The 22,527-nt window shown below is 41.1% G+C and overlaps 1 protein-coding gene across 5 annotated transcripts in view; it reads right to left on the minus strand.

Moving 5' to 3' along the window:
* GLRA2 (glycine receptor alpha 2) overlaps nucleotides 1-22,527 on the minus strand; it is a 126,932-nt gene that overhangs the window by 35,743 nt on the left and 68,662 nt on the right. The window lies entirely within an intron of this gene.

The raw sequence follows: 22,527 nt of genomic DNA on the forward strand, positions 1-22,527 counted from the left end.
GGCTTAATGGGCAACAAAAATGTGCTCTGCAGTACTGTTGCAAACCAAGAGGCAGCTAACGCCACCCCAACGTCATAGTCAGAGGTGGCACGGTTTTGTCAGATCTCAGGCAAACTAGTAAGACCCACAGCCTTGAGCTGTCTCAGAAAGAAACCTGCAAAACTAAGCATCAGCTTTTTGCCACTAATATTCTGCACATCTCTGCTCCTTCCCTCAGTCCTACTTTGTATGTTTTGTCTTCTTCTGTCTTCAAGCAATTCATCTTGAAAAAAAGCTTACAACCACTTGATTAAGTTGTTTTCCTTTTTTCCTTCAAAACCAACCAGACTTCCAATAAAGCTGTCTGCAGTCAAAAGGAAAAATGATGCTCCTGCCCCACAAAAAAACCCTAGGTCTTTCTGTGCACAGAGTTTCCCCACAGGTTACTACAGTTTCTCGGTGCCCAACCAATTAATCCTTTAAGTTTGGCTTGTGAATAAAGCAAAGCTGAAAAGCAAGCTTTTGTTGGCAGAAATAAAATAAATAATATCAATATTTGTGAGTTTTCTTGTGTACAGACCAATGAAAGTAATCAGCAGATTGGTGGAGCCATGGTGATCAGTTCATGAAGGTGACAAATAAGGATTGATGTCCCTTCTATAAGGAAGCAGCTTCTTATTGTTAAGCAATTGAAAGACATTTATCACACAGTAACACCCCCACATTGAGCTGAGCTCAGTGTAAATTGAGAGTTATATGTGGCTGCATTAAAATACTCTCAAATAAATATACAGGCAGCCTCTGCAGCTAGATGACAATATCAGTCTCAAGTCTCATTTACAATAGAAGTTTCTGGCTCTTCCTTCCTAGTGAAATCAACAGATAATATTTCTTCAACGTCATTAAATATCCACTTGACTACTTGGACTCCAGAGTGGTAAATTCTTCGGTGAATGAGAGCTTGGATAAAAACAATCACCAAGGAGAAAAAACTAAGGAAGATTGAAGAGGAGCCACAAAACCATGATTGCATGATTGCTTGGCAGAACCACTGGCAGTATTTTGAAACAATGTCATTAAACTTATAAACAGAGTAAAATGCTGACACTTACCAAAGGAGCATTTATATTTACGATTCGTTGGACATAAGAAGCCAATACAGTATGTAGCTGAGTACTGCCAGACTGCCTACTCCTAAAATACCAGCTTTTCTGTTGTGATTACAGTTTTTTGAAATTATTTTATTGTTTGTTTGTTTGTTTTTTCAAACAGAGAATTAACTCAGGTTTAGAAAACCCTTTCCATTTCCTCTGTAGATCCAAAAGCTCCTCAGCCATCTCAGGTGAAAAGTAATCTTCATTCAGCTCAGCCACAGACATGCCAGATGCAGTTATTACCTCTGCCTCCCAGTTAGGAAGAATTGCACCAAAATGCATTATTCTTTGACCTTTGAACAATTAACTGACTCAGTGCATGACTGTTAACAAATAACGAGTCAGGATTTTGTTTTTGTAGCAATGGAAACAAATCTCTTCCTTTCATGCAAAACAACTACAAATCACAAAACTGGAGGATGGCAGTGATCAATACCCAGAACATTTGCACCTCTACGTTCATTTTTAGGTATTATTTTTTCACTGGATTGCACAAAAATTGTGCTAAAGCTCAGGTAACTGCAGAACATTTTACAACATCCTCTCTGTGCTGTATTTCCTATTGTAGTCACAACTAAGTGAACCATTAAAAGTGATCCAATTCACTGAACCAAACAACAAAAACCTAAAATTAGAAAAAGGATGCCTAGAGCAATATGCTGGTTTTCCTTCACTCTTGGCCTCTGCTGTTTGTGAATAGAGAGTTGTTTTTCTAACTCTTCCTTCAGATTATTCTCCCCACTTCTGAATTTCTTAGGACTTCCAGTGATGTAATTTGGTGGGAAAAGTAATTTGTGTATTTTTATGACTGCCTGTCTCTCTAGATTACAGATGGGTAAATTAAATTCATTCTTTGTCAGAGAAAATTGCCTTACCAATACTAAACATAACATCAGACTAAAACAACTGAGAATGGGATGCTTCATTACATTACTCAGTACCTCCATATGCTTCTTTCTTGACTATTACTTGATCAGTTATTTAATGTTCCTGAGCCACTTACCATTTTTAACGATTCTTCTGGCTCTGTATTCTGAATTGCTACTTTCATCTGCTTAAACTGGAAGGGAAAAAAATGCTCTTTTTTTTGTGGATAATATAAGCAACTTGTAACTAACAGTAATGGTACAACAAATAGATCAATATATGCAGTCCATCAAATTATTCTCTTTCTATTTTTTGGGGGAAAAAAGGGATTTTGAAATGAAAAATAAAAATGTCCCTAGAAAAGATGCCGAATCTGATATCAAAGAAAACATAGGCTCAGGAGGGATAACATGGTCCAATTCCAATTGTAAGTGTGAGTGATATTTCATGTACAGTAAAGCACTTAAGGAAATGCAGAATTGAAAGAGCATGTACAATGGGAATAATAGAATATGGCAAAGGTGAAAATGTGCATAGAAAGAAATTGACAGTCTGAATATTAATAAGCACAAAGAAAGAAAACAGGATAAAGAAGGCAGGTTAAAGGTAAAAATTGGAATTCAAATAAAGCAGAACAAACAACAGCACTTACAAGATTCATACAGATGTATATTTTTTTTAATTTAACTGAATCAGTTTCCGTATACGAAAGGGATCAGAGCTGCCACATTAATGTAAATGTACCTATCACACATCCAAATTAGCTCAAGCGCTTAGCCTCAGAACCTGGGTTCAATGCTGCATTTGGTGAAGCACAGGTTGCGTACCCCGACCACTGTTTTGCAGAAAGTCACCTTACTTAGGGTGGTGCAGACAGCCAAGCGCTTTGCCCTGTCCCATGGACTTCTCAAACCTAGGACCCCCCTGACCCACTCTATAGGTCCCACTAACCAGGTCAAGATCACCAGCCTGTACCACCTCTTTGGAAGAAAAAGGCTGGGACTGAGGGCTCATATTGCTCTAGGTTTTGTAGTAGAAGCAGAACCACACGCAAGACTTGAAGCTACTGGCAAGTACCTCCTTTCTTGTTTTCCCTGTTCACATTCTTTGAGTTTTAATGATCCTTTTGTTCTCTTTTCTGAAGTCAGGTAGTACTTCCTAATCAAGATCTACCTGTCCTTTCCAGCCAGAGATGTCTGACCAATTAACATTTAACTCAAATTTTCAATCTACTTGTGGAAGACCAGCTATAGAACAAAAAAGCAGGAAAACACCAGCCTCAGGAGCACATCATTGTAGGCTCCCTCTTGTGTTCACATGGAACTGCCAGGAACACCTGTGTGAACTCACCAGGCTACCCAAGAACAGAAGAGACAGTACCACCATTCATGCTCATTTTCTACTGCAGATTCTGATTATTTGCAACAGCTTTCTGATGGTCTGCTTCTAACATCATAACTCAGAATACAATTCTCTCCTTCACAATTCAAGATACAAAATAATCTGTTGATTTATAGCAAAAATTGGGCCTCCCAAATTCTGAGACTTCACTTCCAAGCAGTCTTGTACTAAAGTTTCGTTTGCAGCTATTGTGTTTTTCATAGAATTTCATTTTCACCTGAGCTGTAAAGCCGAGTACTTTCTGAATCATACTGTAACATTAAATTGTCCTCAGGACCCTCATACTAAGAGCTTTGTTCAAAACAGTGCCATTAGACTGCAAGGCTGAGTGAAGTAATTTTCAGCCACAACAGTTAGGAATCCAGTGCACATATATAAAAAAGCAATAGGTAAGAACATCATCGCTTCTCGCTGAAAGATGTTTGTGCAGAAGCCTTCTAGCCATGCAATCTTATGTTTGGGGCACATCTATATTCTCTTCTCAGCTTAACTTTGATCCAAAGTACTGGACTTTCATAACAGGAGAATCTTTTTCTGAAGGTTATTTGATTACTTAGCCCAAAGTCCAATGTCTACTGCTATAAGCTACTTTTATTTCCTTGTCCATTTTCTAATGTCAGTGTTGGTACATTTGTTCTGTACTGTCTGCTTCTGTAGTTAAAGCATCCAGAGATTCTCTGAGGAACAGGAAATCAGATCCACATACCACTGAGTACCAGTGGCTCCCACAACAGTCACAGTACCAGTGACTGAGCCAGTCTAGAGTATAGATGGAGAGTTATTTACAGGATCATGCAGGCACCTCTCAGAAAGGCTGCTGTTGGCTCTGGAGGTCCAAAGCACTGCAGCGCAAGTAAGGGGAATGGTTTTCATGTCAGTCTGATGCCATGTTCTCAAGACTTGTTGAAGTCTGTTGCCCCGTAGCAAGCAAAACTTGCTGGCTGCTTGCAGGATGGCTTCATGATACTGACAGATCAATGTTCACCTTTCAAAAGGCTGGAAAACTCATGGAGGGAGCTAACAGTTCCGTATCTACTGAGCATATCGCTGTTGCTCAGTGAATATTCACAGTGAAAATTGCTCATCTGAGCAGAAAGTAGGGAATAAACCACTTCTGGTTCTCTTATTTCTATTTGCAATTTTATAGGCTCTTGCATATGATATATTGAGTTGTATCCTTCTTGCAAGCATAGCATTGTAACTGATGGTATAGGTCCCTTTACTTTTTTTGTGTGTGTGTGTTCCTAGTTTGTGCCACATGCTGTGTCTGCAAAACAGTGAATAGGTGAGATTGAATCCCCTATAAGGAGGAAAGACTGCTGCATACTAGGGGAACTGCTAATCCTGCTCAAATGGAGAAGGTTCAAAAGATTTAATGATAAGGGATCTGGAGAAACTGTGCTGAAGAGAAGTCAGACACACCTCAGAGATGATGGACAGAATAATTTCCTAAGACCCATAGGGGACCAAACTGATTTTTCTGTCACTCAGCATCATGAGATGGCTGAAATTGAGAACACAGTAGGTAGGAGGAGTGCCGTGTATGAACCTTTGCATATCTGCTTAGTCTTACCTAGTTGTTTTGATTTTTATTTATTAAAAAAAAATAAAATCAACTTTTCTTATTTCTATTTGTGTTCTGATGAAATTTTTAAGGTAAACCCCCCCCCTTTTATCTTTTGCGGCATCTCATTGTGATAAGAATACAAGCACATCCATCTCAAAGCTCTGGCTGATACCGGGTCTTGACACAGGCACAATTTCACACAATGAAGAGACTCTGTGCCTTTCAGCTGAAAGCCCAGCCTTTCATGTGTCTGAAACAGAGTCAGTGGGTGTTTCCTCTGATACTCCTCTCTGTAACCCCAGGGCCTCAGAGCAAAAGCAGAAGACAACTTGTTCACCAGGAGCATAATTTACGGCTGCGTTGCAATGCCCCCCAAAAGGAGCAACCACATAACTCACAGGGATTGTTCCTCTTGCCAAGTCATAGACGTGGGTGCCCCAAGAGCCCATTTTCTGCTTTCTGTCCGATGGCAGGCCACCTGGCACAGGCACTGCATGAGCCCAACTCGTCCAGGTTGAGCACTGCACATGTCAAAGGAGAGAGGAAAAGGGAACAGATTTTCTGACTTTTGGGCAATTCTGACCTGCTCAGATGAGTCATGTAACTTCAAAAAAGCTTCAAAACTGAGCCAGCCTATGCAAGTGAAGGCAACAGCCTATATACAAACAACAACCTATATATCTTTTCCCCTGTCAGTTCCATAAGTAGCTAGAGTAGAACAAAGCTTTGAAGTGAGTCACGTTAACTCCCTTTCTCTTTTTGATTCTCTCTCTTTTTTTTTTTCCTCCCTAAATCTGAACATTATAAGGAAGCTCAGAAAACACATCGATCAGAATTTTAAACCATGAAGATCAGGGGCAAATTATAACCCTTTCAGTAGATTTTAATTAACTGCCCAAGACAGTAATTCTATTGTCATAATTGGGAATGAACATATATGTTGCTCAAATCATTCTGTAGGCATTTGCCTACAATTGTTGATAAGCCTAGGGCAGTAATAGCTCACCACCAGCTTTCTTTCCAGTGCTACATATTCTTACATCTGTCTGTTCCTTCTACTAGTTTAAACACAGGAATGCACACCTAATATCTTTTATATCCATGTGGTTATTACCTGCTCCATTTCCATCATGACTCAGCAGAAGTAGCACGTAATACACAGTTTTGACTCCTATTAGATCAAAAGTCTGCTAGTCCTGTATAGAAGCTCAGATTGTGCTGTCCTGTTATCCAGTATTCATGTCCAGCATTAATAAATGTCTCTTTTGAGAAGTCCCTGCCTTTTAATAACTCTGGCCCCGCTAGCAACTGCTGAGGAGAGTGACACATGGCTAGAAATACAAAGAGACATGCTTTATATTATATTTAAGAACTATCTTTATGTCTGATAAGTTATTAATAGATGTCAGAAATTTCAGTAACGCTCTATCATTATTAATTAGAGTTGTGGGGAAGTACTTGCCTGGCTGGTGAATCCTGTTAAATGTTTCTCATACGAACTGACATATTCTTACTTGTCATTAAGTTGGAGATGAAAAAGAGAACAAACAAATAAAAAAAATTGGAGAACTATTCTGCATAGAACAGTACATGTTAGCAGAAAGTCGATTGAATCTGATAGACTCAAAGACTACAAAAAATGTCTCAGTATTTCTCTGCCTCTTTTCCTGAAATGTCTTAATGAAGAGTCTTAAAGAAGCTAAGCCACCAGCTTCTCGAAGAGTATGTGCACTGCAGGGAAATATTACTAGCTCCATTTTACAAATAGGGAAATTACGTGTGCATATAGCAAGTACATTGCCCAGGGCTGCAGGAGGAGCCAGTAACAGAGCTCTGAACAAAATCTTAATTTTTTGGCTGCTATACCCATGTTTTGGAGTCCAGATCATCCTTCCCACCTGACTATGAGAGGGATCCACATTGCTGGTTCTTCCACAGAACTGCCTTAATCCATGAGTAATTTCCTGGGGACGCTGCATCACCACCCCTCTAAAAATGGGATTTTGCAAAAAATGCTTATTTGTGTCACCGTCACACACATCAAGGAGAGAAAACATGATAACATATGCAGTAATAGTACCCACTTCTTCTTGACTGTTACCGTTGACTTGCTTTTAGACATAATAAGAAGCAATGAAGAGTAATATAAAAAGTTTTGGGTTTTTTTTCAGTGTACGTTAACTCTTAGTTCAGTGGTTCAGTGGTTTTTTTTTTCACAGCATATGCAGTTGCAAGAAAGATTTTGCTTAAGTTATCAATACAATGTTTATTTTGTAAACATATTTGCGAAGTTTGAATCGCTTACTCTGCCTGAATGGTACCTTGAACCTAATGTCATTCTAGCAGCCATGACTTTGATTGATTGCACATCAAGAAGCTTAAGTGCAGAAACTCCTACACAAAATCAATTTAAAGTATGGAAATTATAATTTAAAGGCTGCTTCTTTCACACGCTTTGTGTGCCAGAGCAGCCACAGCCCCAGTCTCAAATGTGGGGGCAGCAAGGAGGAAGGGGGACACAGCAATTCAGCCCTACTCCCACAGGACTTGCCATAGACACAAACATTACATGAAGTGGTGTCAATGTGGAAGGGAAGCAAAGGAAAAGAGCCTCCATAACCTCCTGTTTCTAGCAAATCCGCATCTGTTTAACATCCCTAGCTGCCAACTAACTGCAGAAGAACACAGAAAAAGCCGCAAGCAGGGTTTGGTTCTCCAGTAAGCATGCTCACCATATCCCTTTCATGCACATCCCATCAAAATACATCATTGCCACACAGCCGATATTAATATGGTTTTACCAGAGGAAGGGGTGCACGCAGCATCCTTTGCAAAAGGCTTCTTATCCTTAGTGGATATCTTCAGAGCTGCCCAGTGTGTTTGACAGCAAATTTTCTCACACAGGTTGGTCTCCACAGAGGATTTGCTGAGTTCTTGGGGACCTCTTTGCATTCTTATCTGAGGGCTGTTATTTTTAGAGTACTCCTTGAAATATCTTCAAGAAGGCTGCAAGTAAGTGTTCCTGGTGTTGCAATGCAGCAAGTGCATTGCAACTGATTTTCCATTTCTACAATAAAATCTCACAATATCGTTCCTGAGGAAATTGTCCTCCTTTTACATGGAAGGTGAATTCTCATGATTGCATGATGTCCTATGCCCTGTGAGGTCATTTGATATATCATACTCTGTTGTTTCTTTCAACTCAAGCCATGTTCCCCTTTTGTCCTTTCTTAACGACATATTTATCCTAGGTATTTACTCTTTCCTTTTCCACCCAATGGCCATAAAAAGGAATAACAATTAGCTGGAGGGGAGTGTTTAATTCGTCTTTCCTCTCTGTCCAATAACCCTTTGATGATAGCTACATAAAAGATCTGGGTGTTTAAGTCCCGATACTTCGCCCTTGTTCAACTGCTGCTTAACTCTGGAGATAACTTCAGTTTAGTAGGTCCTTCATTGTTTAACTTCAATGTTTTATGGGCATCTGAGTTCTGCCCACACCCTAAATATCTCCTTCTACATGTAAGGAGGTATCTAGCTCCAACCTGGGTCCAAACATGATTCAGGAGCTATAATGAAAGCATATAAGGACTGTGTATAGGACTTTATTCAGAGTACACCAAGCACACACCGACATCCTCAGTGCTTTAAAAAAACGTGTCGGTAGCTGCAGGAATATTAAAGCAAAATCATGTCGGCCTTGCCACTGGAAGCTCTGTCATAGCCATACTCACCAAGGAGGAGGGAAATACACCTTAAATGCCTTCCCAAGCCTGAGAGGATATCAGTGCATCTCTTCTACCTCACACAGACCTGTATCAGATCGCTAGCAGGGCTGGGAAGAGAAGGGATTTTGAAGCTCAAATGGGAGCTGCACAGAAAGGAAAGTAAGATGCATTAATTTTGTAGCAAGGAAGAAAAGTAAAGGAGCCATGCCTTAGATGACTCTGGTATAATGTCAGTCACTGGCTAGAATGAAGAAGCTCCTTATCTGGTTGGTAAATCATTTGCTTTCTGTCCGATTAGAGATAGTGGTATTGCTGCTGTCAGCAGCTACGTGAATGATAAGGGGAGGATTCAGCTCACCATCTGAAGAGATAGGCAGCTCCAGGGTAGACTTCATCCCATCTACATTAGATGGTGATTGGCCATAGGGATGAATTGGGTCTCTGGAAGTATCAATTTCCATCCACTGAAGAGATAACTAACATAAAGAATACCGGCTAGCCAAATTGATTCGAAAAGCCAGGTAAGGCATTTGAAGCAGGGAGGAAGGGGAAGATAGAAATATAATGGAGAAAAATCCAATGAAATTAACTTGGGGTTCAGTTCAGAAAATACAAAGATGTAGGGTTCCCTGACTCATTCTGTCCTCTTTCTTGCTGTGACTAGTCTCCTAATAGGAAGAGAAGTTACCGTTTTTTTATCCTGGTTTGTCTATTTATCTTCAAGGCTTAACAGAGACAAATATTATTAAAACACAGTTTAGAAAAGCATTTCAACACTGCCATTTATTTTAAATATTGTTTAATCACCTATTTCCCTGTGGTAATTGTGCTATCTTTAGGCTTTGGGGTTTTTTAATCCGTGTTTTCCTGTGGCTTGGGTGTGATTCCTGCAGAAGCCTTCTAATAACCAAATAACTAGGACAGCCTAATCTAATAATTTGTGCATGCATATGATGTTCACGGGGATTATTAAAGTTATTTTCTCACTAAAATGTTATCAGCTTAGAAAGCTGAGCTGTTTCAGGCTGATGGCTTTTTATTGCAAAAATGTTTAACACAGTCATGCGCACCAGACTGCAGTTGCACATGCTGATGTCATTTATTCCATTGATTTTGTCTTTTGAAAGGAACCTTGTTGCTCTATGATTTTTGTTTAAGAAAAAAATCCCATCAACCAAAATAATGTTGGTCAAATGGCAAATGTTTCCTGAAACTGAAAGCTAAAGTATTTGTCTAGACTAAAAGGGTTGTATATGCTTTAGTTTGACAGGACTTGTTACTAACTTAGGACATGAGGCCTTGAAAATTTTCTCCTGCTTTAATAGCATGGCATTCAGGCCCCAAGCACAACTAATTTAAATGGTTCCAGGGGGAGAACCTAATCAATTTGGCACACTAAGATGGAAGTCAGTTCTTTAGTACTAATTTTCCTGTAATCTAAAAACAGTAATAACAAAGAAAGGTGAAAAGCAAAAAAAAAGAAAAAAAGAAAAAGAAATGAAATGGCATGAATGCAAATAGCATTACTCAGACTTTTTTGTTCTGCTGGAGTAGTCTAAATTTCAAAGCCACCTCCCACACATACACTTATATATAACATTTTGAAATACAATACTTCCTCAGATGTTGCATTCATTGTCATACAGTTTATTCCTAGATGCAGAGTATTTTGCTACAGAAAGCAAAACTACATCAGCATTTTTCTGCTCTAATGATTCATTCTGGACACTGAAAAAAAGACCTCACATATAATAGCATAGGAGCACAAGAAAAGAGAAAGACATAAAGATCTGGGCAGACAAATGTCAAATATTATTCAGTTGCCTGGGCCATTAAATGCACAGTATGTCATGAATCTGCAGTCTTACATGTCTCATACTTCTCATCTGAATGATAATTCTTCATGGTGTAATTGTAGCAAATATAGCCATACTGCAATTAACACTGTATCCATTATCCTTTCAGTGAATTAGCTTAGATTTTTAAGTTTCAGAACCCACACTAGGAAGGCTTTGTTTAATCAGCTAAAGAGACCACAACACCAAACTGTGACAAGCCTTTCTTAGATACTCTAAGGAGGCAAAGACTTAGTCTGCTATTTGTATACTCTTGTTATTTAGCTTGATTATTACAGAAATAATGTTCAAATAAAGCATTGCCTTCTAAAGTTCAGTTGCATCTGCACATTGGCCCATTTTTTCAAGAGTGTTACGCAAAGCCTCTTGTTAAACAAGGACTCTAGCAGATGTGGTAGGGAAAATAAAGATATTGTCAGGTCCCTGAGGGCTCCAGCAAGGCTCGGTTGCCCTGACCAATCTCACTTAAGCCTCCAGCCAAGCTTCTCTCCCTGTGGGTCCAGCTGTATCGTAGTTTGGGCTGTGTCATACATTGGCTTTGCCCAGCCAGGTGTCCTGCAAGGACCCTGGACCTGTGTTATAGTTATCTGTACCACCAGCCTGGCCTCCAGCTGTCCTCACTGGCTGCCTAGGCTTCCTGGTTCAGTCCTGGTTGGATTTGGAATCTCTTTTTCTTGTCCCTTTTAGTCTTGTCTGTCCTTCTGGTTTCATTCCAGCCCTTGCTCCTCATCTGACCTCCTCAGGAACAGTCAGTGGACCCCACCACTGTCATCACCCCAGACCCACCCAGATCCTGTGAGTCAGCACCCTGGCCTGTTCTGCACTCTAGATGGCCCTTGGTCCCTGGCTTGCTCTCACACGTGAGTTGTCTCTGTCCTTTCTTCACAGGTAGGAATGAGAGAGGAAAGAAAATGTCTTTTGGGAAATCTCTGACTTTCTTTCCATGTGTGCCCTTGCTTTTTCCGTCTGCAAACAATGAGTGAATGGTTCCCTGCTTACAGAAAACATGGTCTTCACATTTAATAGTTCCCTTTTTTTTTCTTTTTTTGTTATGGAACACATTTGTTGTTGTTGTTCAGTAATACAGAACAAATACTTGGAAATTAAAAATCAAAGCAGTTTTGCAGTTTGGGGAATTTTGTCTTAGTTTTCTGTGCCATTTTAATAAATCCTGTCTTCAAATTATGACACACTAGCTACACAGAATCATGTATTAGGATGCTCAAAACAAAGACATCTAAACCATCATATGCGGTAATTAATTTAAGATGGACTGTATTTAAATCAGAATGTAACTCAGGAGCAGAAAAAAAATTGTAGTTAGAATGATATGATTTTGATCCCCTAATGTGAAACATACAAAGATGATGACAAACATTTAGACCACGCGAAATCATTGCTTTTATTGGGCAGTTCAACTGTTCACAAAAGGAGAATGTTAACAATTTGTTAAGAATATGAACATCATCTTTCTAAAAATAGCCATCAGTCATGAATCTAAGGTAGAATATAAGAATTCCCAAAATAGGGCTATTTTCAACTCATTTTTCTGTTTTCCAGTGACTTCATGGTTGCAGAAAATTCTACTGACAGGTAAGAACTCTTTTTTACTCTTTTACTGAGCTCCTGCACAGCAGAGGTTTTCCTCTTAGCTCCTGTGAGCCTGACACAAAATACTTGTATGTAAAGATGCCCTTACTGCACCTCTTAAGAATTTAATGTAGCTTCTTTACCTGACCTTACATTTTCTGGCAAACGGCTCCTTGAAGTTACCTTTTGGATAAAACCATTGCCATTTCTAGGCTCATCTTCATTCACAAGTAATGGCAGAATGCTCCCTTCTCCATTTCTGCCCTTAGGGAATGGTACAATACCCATGATTTGTGGATACTGCCTATTTCATACAAGAGCATAGTTGACTACATTGGGAAATGCAACATAATATGCACATCACTTCCTTGGTCCTTCTTAGATAAGTGAAAGAACATAATGCTACTTTGGCATGTGAGGAAGCCTGATGCTATGGTAACCTGACACATGAAGCATCTCTAGGAAGCCCCCTTTTTCTGCAGCAGATGGGAATCAACTACAGTCTCCAGCACCACATAATTTCCACATAAACATTCATTGAAATCTTGAGTCAGTGCCCAGCTGCACTGCAAGACTTCAGCTCCACAGTTCACATGCTCCAAAATGAAATATGTGGCTAAATCTGGACAAAGGAGGAATACTCAGCACCTGGCATCACAGACTATAACAGAGCCAGCAAGGTGACTTTTGACAAATGCAAGTAACTGCAGTTTTCACTACATTATTGTTTTACCTGCTGTCAATAATTAATGCCATTCTGAGATTTTTAATTCACAATTGCATATGTGTATGCAACTTCAAACCATTGTATTTTCCTATAAAACATGTAATTTCGCTGTTAAAAGGAGATATGAAGAGCTTGAACCCCTTTTGATCTATAATTGGCCAGCAGCAGTACATGCTAAACCCCTTTTGTTTTCATCACATCTTGTGTTTTACTAGCACCAGAAGTGAAGAGATGCTCTTTAACCTTTCCCAGCCCCCAGCTTTTTCTTCCCTCTCAAACACTGAATTTATAGGTAATGACCTCCAGGTCTATAAGAAAGGTTTGGTACACTTTATACCCTTTACACTGAGATGCAGACAGATAGGGTCACAGGAACTGTCCATGTGTGTCTGGACAGCTTGCCCGTTCCCAAGCTTGCCCAAGCACAGCAAAATTCCTGTGCCTATCCTCAAATGTCTTCTGTTCTCTTCCAAAATGAAGTTCAGTGCTTAGCTGTGGTGCAATGGAAACACAGGTCACCATCACAGATTGGGATACTGGCACTCAGGTTGTGCTGTTGGGCTATAAAGAGCAGTCACAGAGCGTGGTTTGAGCAAGAGCACAGTCTGTCTCCCCCGCTTATGTCAAAATCAAACAGGAAGGCAAACAGGATTCACTTCTCACAAGCAGCTATTGACAGCGAACTCAGAGTTCACCCTTTTCTCTCTTGCTCGGAGCTGAGGACTAGGTGCTTATAAGCCATGATCCTCTAAACTCTTCAGCCCCTGGAGGTGCAGCAGGCAAAGGCAGTGTGTTAAACTGCCTGTAAAATCCCCTTCTAGCCCAGGTCTGCATGGCGTAGCAAGCACAAGCGCTTACAAAATGTCACAATTTCACACCAGCAAGTTTCAAGAACCTTCATTTTCCATTGGGATGTGCGACTTTAAAACACCTGAAATATATTTGTATTGTGTTTATCTACTCCGTTTTAGCATGAAGGAAACCTGTCAGTAATTTGCTATGGGAATAGGTAGAAGGGATGGGGGAAGGGCACTGAAAATACTAGAAAATTGCCTGCCATCTTCATCAGCTTGATGCATATTAACACATCAAGCCAAGCTTAGCTCTGTAGTGCTTTACTCTCATGACAAAACAGAACTTTAGTGTAAGCACCTAAAGATACGTGTAGTTAAAGATAGTGGCGGCTTCACCACCTCAGCTTTCAGCTTTTCCCTTCTAGGCAATGTCAAACTAGTCAGGCCACCTGTACAGCAACTTTCTCACTCAGGAATGGGCAAACTGGCTGCTTTGTGCCACAGATCTCACCCAGAGGTTTTCCCAAGGGACTGTTCATCGCAGCTGGCAATGCTTTGTGGCAAGGCCACGATTTTTAAGGGATAGTGGTGGAAGACTAGAAAATCCCTCCCCTTTTGTTCCTCTTTTGAGGAGCATAAACTCGAACCTCAGTAATATCAGCCAGCTTGTTGTCTTGAGGAAAGCGCAGCAGACAGCTCCTGGTTTAAATTTGCTCTGTTCCTATCTTTAAATCACTCACATTTTGGGAGGATTCTTCCCAAGAAGCAAGTTTCATGTTATTTTGGGGACAATTTTTAAAAAGTTCCTGTGCAATAGTGTTCAAAAAAATTTTATGAATTTATAGCATTCATTTTAAAGTACATTTGAAATACAAGGATTCACAGGCAAAATAAAAGATTCTTTCAGTTTATTTAACAGAAGGGTAATCACATTAAGATTCACAGCAGGCCTTTTATTCCTTTAGGTTTTTTACGTGAATGCATGCTGAAATAAAAAATCAGTGGTGGTGTCATTGGCACATTATTTGCAAATGGCTTTATGAGCTGTTTATTGCATTTTGTGTAAGTATTTTTACATGACCCATGTATTCAATGTGGGTGAATTGTGGGAAGAAAATGAGTATGACAACTCCATAATATCCATACAAAAATAAGAGTAACAGGCCAATGCTAGTTACTCATACTTTAAGAAGAACGTGAAGAACAGCTTATTTACTCTTTGCATGTCTGATTCACTGCTTTTTTTTTCTCTGAAAAATGTCTAGCTGAAGTCCTTGCTTAAATCATGACATTTTTGCTCTCCTCTGATCCTGATTAAAAAAACCCGAACAATACAAAACCCCCATAAAAACATGCATATTATAATGGGATGTAATTTTTCTGGGTACCATGTTTACTCACAGCCTTTCTCTGCCATGACCTTGGAGATACCCAGACCCTAGAAGGATGTGTACGCAAGGATCACAAAACAGTTAAATTCCAGAAGACCAAAACTGGTCACACAGTTATGTATGACATCCTTTATCCAAGTCAAAGAAACATTACAATAACAAGCAAGTTTCTAGTTCTCTCTCATTAACTCTGCCCTGGCAGAAGATAGGCTTCCAGCTCTATCATTTAGTGGCAATCATGTTTGTTGTGCATACTTCCCCAAAAAGGAACCTGGTTTATCATGATTTAACTGCATGACTAATCTGACACAACTGACTAGCCAGTAAGGCTCAACACTAACTGACAAGAGTTATCTCTCTGTCAGCTATTTAATCATAATTAGCTGGAGTGATACTGGATGTGAAGTTCCTCAGAAGAGTCAGTCATGCAGAGCATCATGTTAGCTAATTTGATTTTTGGCTTCCACATGCAAAGGAAAACTGATGTCTGATCAAGAAAATGCGAACAAATTCTTTCTCTCATTTCTCTTGTGCATATTGTAAGGTTTCAGGCTGACACATTCATCTGAGGCCAACCTAATCAGCACACTATTGACTATGTGAAAATGTGCAACATGTTTGAATGTGAATGAAGGCAAAGAAGTTTACTGTATATACTGCAGCACTTAAATTCCCGGTTTCTGGAGAAAAAACACCTTTAGCAAGTTATTCCATATGTTGATTTTTCAATTTTTAGTCTGATTTGTAAGAAAGAGAATGCTACATTGCTGCATAGGTACCTTTTGCTGGTCCATGCATATCTCTTTCTGTCACTTCTCAGAAACTTGAAGAAATCAAGCAATTTAAATGAAATTTTCCAGCAGAGCAAAAATTCAAAAATTTCAAATTTCTATGCTGTTGAATCAGCAAAGATTCATATTCTAGGAAAAAAATCCTAGAATCATTGAATGGGCCAGGTTGGATGGGACCTCCAAAGATCATCTGGTCCCACCTTTCACAGGAAAGAGAGCCTAGATGAGATTATCTACCACCCTGTCCAATTGCATCTTGAAAACCAACACTGATGGGGAGTCTACCACATCCCTGGGCATGTTTTTCCAGGATTGTTCTCACTGTAAAAAAAATCTGGTATATTGAGATGAAGCTTCTGATGCAACTTTTACCTGTTGCCCCTTGTTTTCTCTGTTACTCTCTATAAATAGACTGGGGAGGAATTTTATATTCTTCCATCATTATCTCACTAAAAATTGTGGCTTAATTTCTAAAGCATTGCCACCTGCAATGAACAGTCCCTCAGAAAAACCTCTGGGACAGATCTGTGGCACAGAAAAGCCAGTTTGCCCATTCCTGAGTGACAAAATTGCTGTACAGGTTGCCTGACTAGTTTGACATTGCCTAAAAGGGAAAAGCTGAAAGCTGAGGTGGTGTCGTTAGGTGCATACGCTAAAGCTCTGTCTTGTCACAAGAGTAAGCATTGCCAAGCTGAGCTTGGCTTGACGTGTTAATGTGCATCAAGCTGACGAAGATGTGTGGTAGGTTGACCCTGGCGGGTTGCCAGGTGCCCACTGAAGCTTTTCTATCACTCCCTTTCCTGAGCTCAACAGGGGAGAGAAAATATAATGAAAGTCTCATGGGTCAATATAAGGACAGGGAGAGATCAGTCACCAATTACCATCATGGGCAAAACCGACTCAACATGGGGGAAATCAGTTTAATTCATTACCAATCAAACCAGAGTGATAATGAGAATATAAATAATGAGATATGAGATGATCATGAGAAATAAAACCAACTTAAAAACACGTTCTCCTCACCCCTCCCTTCTTCCTGGGCTTTATTTCACTCCCAAATTCTCTACCTCTTCTCCCCCAGCAGCACAGGCAGACGGTCAATGAGCGTTTCAGACAGCTCATCACACTTTGTTTCTGCCACTTCTTCTTCCTTAGGAGCGGACTCCTCACACTCCTCCCCTGCTCTAGCGTGGGGTCTCTTCCCACATCACAGTCCTCCATGAACTTCTCCAAAGGGAGTCCTTCCCATCGGCTGCAGTTCTTCACACACTGCTCCAGCACGTGTCCTTTCCACAGGGTGCAGTCCTTCAGGTACAGACTGCTCCAGTGTGGGTCCCCCATGGGGTCACAAATCCTGCCAGCAAACCTGCTCCAGCATGGGCTCTTCTTTCCATGGGACCACAGGTCCTGCCAGGAGCTTCCTCCAGTGCGGGCTTCCCACAGGGTCTACAGGCTCCTTTGGGCATCCCCCTGCTCTGGTGTGGGGTCCTTCCTGGGCTGCAGGTGGAGACCTGCTCCACCATGGACCTCCATGGGCTGCAGGTGGAGATCTGCTCAACCGTGGACCTCTGGGCTGCAGGGGCATGGCCTGCCTCACCATGATCTGCACCACAGCTTGCAGGGGAATCTGCTCCAGTGCCTAGAGCACCTCCTCCCCTCCTTCTGCGCTGATCTTGGTGTCTGCAGGGATTTGTCTCTCACATACTCTCACTCCTCTCTCCAGCTGCAGTTGTTCCTGTACAGTAACTTCTCCCCATTCTTCACTATGTTATCGCAGAGGAGCTACCATTGTTGTTGATGGGCTCAGCCTTGGCCAGTGCCAGGTCAATTTTGGAGCTGTCTGATGGTGGCTCTATTGGACACAGGGGAAGCTTCTGGCAGCTTCTCACAGAAGCCACCCCTGTAGCCCCTCCTGCTACCAAAACTCACCACCCAAGCCCAATACAAGATGGCGGGTAATCTTCTATTTTCTGCACCCTCCTCCCATCCCTTCTACCTATCCCCTTAGCAAACTGCTGACAGGTTTCCCGCATGTGAAAACGGAGTAGATAAACACAATACAAATATATTTCAAGTGTTTTTAAAGTCACATGTCCCAACGGAAAATGAAGGTTATTGAAACTTGCTAGTGTGAAATTGTGACATTTTGTAAGCACTTGTGCTTTTGTAAGTGCTTGCTACGCTATGCAGACCTGGGCTAGGAGGGGATTTTACAGGTAGTTTAAGACATTGCCTTTGCCTGCTGCACCTCTATAGTTTGAAGGTATCCCCCATTGCTTCTATCTATCTCCATAGTTACCATCTGTCTATGGGACAGCATGTATTAGAGTCTGCAGTGGGAAAACATAAGGAGAAGAGCAAATGAGGAAGCCCCTTTTTGGAAGTGTGTGTTGTGATTGTCTTGGGGAAAGCTCCTCATCTCTATTTTGTAGCTTGGAAAAATGAAGGCTACAGAGTTTTGGGACTTCAGCAGAACTACCTGGCCCTCAATATGCAGATCTGGGTAGGACTATCTCAACCTCAGGGATTTATTTTAATTTGCAGTGTAGCAAAGCAGATTTCATAAGGCAGGCACAGTGAGCCCATTGTTATGAGATGCCCTCGCTCAGCTGTGTGCCATGTATGTGCAAGGTACAACATTGACTCTATTGAGTATGGGCACCCTTGTAACCTGGCTGCTTCTGACCTGAGGCATGTGCTACAACCTCAGAGAAGTTGGGAATAGACCCTGAATTTGAAAACACTTGGCCCAAGGAATCCTGTAATTCTTCATCCATGTAAGTATCTGTACCTCTTCTGTTTCTCAGGTACCTCACACTGAAAAGATACCCTTAATTAGTGGCAGAATCTGAACAACATATTACCCTGAGTCCTGAACAACAACCAGCTGAAAGAGAAATTAGTTGTGATCACTGTAAGTACTCCTTAGTGCCCAACTTACAGACTGCTAGGTTCAGAGCCATTCCTCAGGAAGCATCTGTTCCCCACTGCCTGCCCTGTGCCAAAGCACCTCTGCTGAGCCTTTCTTCTCTCCCAACCAACTAATTAATTCCCACAATGGGGAGCAAATTGAATCAATACAGGATCCATTCTGCCTACCCTATCCAATCCATGCAAATGTAACCAACAATCTCTGCTGCCTTCTTCTCTGTTCCCCACAGCCAAGCCTTTTCCACAGTCTCTCCAGCCCATTTGCCAATTCCCTGCTGTGCACAGGCTTTGTTCAGGAGCTGAAGAGTCCAGCACAAAGGCCCCTGGCTTTCAAAGGAGCAATGCAGAGTGATCAGTGATTCCCTCAAATAGCATTTACACGCTGTCTCCCTCCAGCTCCTGCAGCTGAGAGTACACATTTGCCATTCTCATTTGGCTTCTCCTATAATAACCTGCAGCAGATGTTTAATGTTTCACTCAGTACTAACTAGAGATGCATATTGGTTTAATTTCCATTAGTGAATCCCTGACACTTTCAAAGTATTTTTTCATGTATTTTAATATTCAACTGATATTCAACACAATTAAAATCTTCTTCACATAGAAGCTGTTCAAAAAGTGTACTGAAACATGGATTTTCTCTTTCTGAGAAAAAGTGATTAGACAGACCATGCAGCCTACTGGAAGTTTTTTTTTAATTCGAAGCCTACAGAAGCTAATGATGGCAGAGCTTTGGTCAAAGCCACTCCAGGATATTATTCCAGGACCATCCAGCAGGAATCCAACTCATCAATGCTGAAGAAAGACATAGCTATATGACTGAATTTCCTAGTACTGTTTTTAGCAGTTGAGACTCGAAATCTACTGCAATTCAGCAGAATGCAAATAAATAACAGCGGAGGAGTTGCTGCAGCCATGATGGGCTACAGACTCAAAACTGTGTTTGAGGAAATGAGTTCTCTCTTAGTAGAGCAGATGATGTTCCTGAGAAAAGCAGATTGGTTTGGGGACAAGAGACCCTTTATGAGCAGAATGCTGACAGGAAGCATCACAACCCAACAAACCAGCAGAAGTACAATAGAAGAGCCTGTTGAGCCTTTTCACCTCCCTTTCCCTGAGATGATTCCCTGCTCTCACCCCCATCATCCTCTATGTCTGACCTAGAAGGGCCCTGGTCCCTGTCTCACTAGCTCAGCTGCCAGCTGATCCGTGCTCATGAAGGTGAAGGCAGGGAGGAGGTCCCAAGGACATGCAAGAAACAGATGGAAAGGTGTGCTGAGGCACAGGAGCCTGTTTCTTTCCCCAGTCTTGGTGCCTTCAGTGCCAGTCAAGTGCCAGTTTGATGGCAACAGAGTCAATCATCCTACATTCTTCCTAATCTAGTTTTGGTGAGAGGCTGCTATAAAGGGATGGCCAAAGGGTGGCAAGATGCAGGGGTAAGGGTAGGTTAGAGAAACTTCCAAGCTGAAACTGGAGGTTGCCAAGAAGGGAGCTGGAAGACACCTTCAGTGAAGCAAAAGAGACCTTTAGATGCAGGTGCACCTTTTCTCTGACTCTTTCTCTTCCCCTGATTCCTATTTCAGCTGGAGCAAGGATGAGGAGAGGGGAAAAAGTTACTAGGCTGGACAGTGGATGGCATGGCAAAGACAAGTCAAGGAGGGCTTTAACAGGCTCTTTAAGACTGGCTGCTGTGTACACGCGAGACAGGTGTATATGTTTATACATGTGAGTCGGTATAGTCAGCTTTTACTTTCAACTGGAAATGTATAATCAGTTCCAAAAGAAAATGGTTTTCTCTGTCTCTTCTTGTCTGCCCTCATATTGAAAATTATATTATGTCCTACTTCAAAGTGCTTAGCTTGGTAGTCCACAGCAGATGGATTTTAGTCAAAATTGACTTTATCCTGGTCAGGCATACGTAAAATTAATTTTCTTTCATTTAATATCAATAATATTAAAAAAATAAATATTCAACATATCCCAAAACATTAAGAGCTGCTTCCTCAATACAGTCATTTGGGTTAAATTTCATTACTGGTATCTTTTTCTTATAAAAGCACCATTTCTACACCCACCTCACCCCCAATATTTGCTTGAATTTCTATCCCAAGGAAATAATATATGTTCAGAAAATAATTTTCTTACCAAGAGCTGTGTATTTGCTCTGAGTAAGGAAATGGTAATAAAAGGCTTCAGAGAAAGTCCCTTGCAATGTAAAGGATTAAAAAAAAAATCTCAATTTATATGAGTTTCTGAGTACTCTTCCTCAAATAGAGTTTCAGCACAGTATCTGCCACTGTTCAGTGCTCCCCTAGCTACTTGCAAGGCTGTTACTCCCACTGCCCACACCACTAAATGCTTCCCCGGGACTCAAACACATACAACATTTGAGCTCTTTCTCTCAGAAAGTGGAAGTTGTCTGAGTTGTGGGAAGCAAAATGCACACTTCAGCAAAGGATTTATTTTGATTCTTAGTGTTTAAGAAAAGGCATATAAAGTATCACTAAAAGGTGTTATTTGTAGGCAGGAAGGAATACTCAAGTGCCCTAATAGGGCTTTTTCATGCTTAAGTCATGAACATAGAGGCAAACCAGCAGCAGATATTCAATCTGAGTTTGTAATTTCCTAGAGAGGATGCAGAGGGCAACTCACTCTTTCTTTTCAGTTTTTTATTAGGGCTTGAGCACTTCTAAAAATATCATGTGTGCTATTGTCCTGATGGTTCTGAAGAAGCACAAATCTGTCTGACAAACAGAAAGAGGTGAGTGATGTTGTTCATAATGCTTATGTAAAACCATGCCTCTCATGGTGATTTTTTCCTCAGTCCTTGCAATTTGCTTCCATCACTCGGTGGTGTGAACTCAGCAGTTAACAGGGCTTATTTTCACTCCTTTATAAAAGTCACAATCAAAAGTGGTATGACGTCTGCCCTGAGGGCAGGGAGGAGGACTGGCATACAACAAAACAGTTGTTCTTTTTCTTTAAAAGGTGAAGCCACTAATTATTCATGTCCCTTCACACAGGGCTTCCTTTGCTCAGTAAGTTTTAATTACTATAATCTAAACCTCATTTTCTTTTGTCATCCCAGCTACCTGCAGTAGCTAAGTCGGCTTCTAAAGTATTTCATGAGAGTGGGCAGGACTGACTCCTTATACAGGCTAAAAATATTTGCTCTCTTAATGCCATGGTAGGTTCTATCTATAAGAGGATTAATTAAACCATGGCTGTGAATATACAGATATCATGGTCACCAACCACAGAGCAGATACACACACATGTACAGTGAACTGACTTAATGCCTCCAGAGAACTGTGTCACTTGATCTACCAGCACATTTCTCCACCCAGGACCTCATCCCAGTTTGGGGTCCTTTCGTGCAGGATTGAGTCCTAGCACACAGGAGACAGCAGGAAGTGCTCCAGTCCTCTTCTACTGCTTCTACACAGACCCAGAGGATGCCATGAGTTTTCTGTCAGGCACACCCCAGACACAGCCTACAGGAGGCTGCATCTCACTGGGCAGGGTTAACCCACACTTCACCAAGGGGTATCACGGATGACTTCACAAACAAGTTGTTGCAGAATTGAGGATGCCACCAGCTGTTTCCCCGGGGGACAGGGTGTCTTTGTAACCTTATGATGTCACAGCATGCTAATAGTAACAATACCTCTTTATTTTTTAAGATGGTAATGCAATAGCAGACTGGCCAGAGCAGAGAGCAGAGATGGGTCACGTATTGTAAGTGAGCTTG

The sequence above is a fragment of the Strigops habroptila genome, chromosome 2 (assembly GCF_004027225.2).
Source record: "Strigops habroptila isolate Jane chromosome 2, bStrHab1.2.pri, whole genome shotgun sequence".
NCBI classification, from domain to species: domain Eukaryota; kingdom Metazoa; phylum Chordata; class Aves; order Psittaciformes; family Psittacidae; genus Strigops; species Strigops habroptila.